Source organism: Arachis ipaensis, chromosome B06 (genome assembly GCF_000816755.2).
Source record: "Arachis ipaensis cultivar K30076 chromosome B06, Araip1.1, whole genome shotgun sequence".
Classification (NCBI taxonomy): domain Eukaryota; kingdom Viridiplantae; phylum Streptophyta; class Magnoliopsida; order Fabales; family Fabaceae; genus Arachis; species Arachis ipaensis.
The window spans coordinates 837,265-838,107 of NC_029790.2; positions in this window are offsets into that span (position 1 = coordinate 837,265).

The following is an 843-nucleotide window of genomic DNA, read 5'->3' on the forward strand; positions in this document are numbered from 1 at the left end:
GGACCCTATCTGCGGGTATCTAATCCGATCCAACCCGATCGCGTAAATCCTACCCGCCCAACCCGCACCCCCCATAATATGTGTTATATATGATTAAAAATGTTACATATGGGAGTTGAACCAAGAATCTTAAGCATGTGCAAAAGCTTCTTAGCCACTCAACCAAATTTATAAATTTGTAGATTTTGCTCATTTATTTTTATAAAACATATTTCTCATTTAATGAGATATAAATACAATTTTTAACAATCTAGTGGCCTCTATTTTTGTCAACCCGCGGGTAGGGTCGGATACCCGCGGGTTGTCTATTCGCTGCGGATCGAGTTAACAACCCTACCTGATCAGATGGGATCGGATTAGATATCCACGAGTAGGGTACATATTACCACCCCTAATTGTTTCATTGAAGGCAATAGTGATTCTAAGGTTATGTTATCCTTTTATGCATCTAGTTGTCTATTTTCTTTTCCTGTTTTTTTTTTTTTTTTTTTGGGTTTGTACTGACCCTCGTTCTTTAAATGACGCTATCGAGGTATTTTCAAATACCTCATTTGAGGCTTAATAATTTCCTCATGCATGCTTGAGTTCTGATTCCTGAGTGCCAGCTTCGAACCAAGTTCACTTGGGTTAAAAGTACATGCTTTCAACCAACAAGCTACTTGGGAAGCTAACATAATTTTACTCTATATTTTCATATTTATCATAACTTGGTCTTTTATACTTAGCATATATACCAAAATTACTCACGAAAAATGTAAGTGTTAACAAATTAAAATGACACAAATTGTCCTAAAATATTTAAGAATATGATAAAAAATAACAAAAAATATTTTTTATATAAAT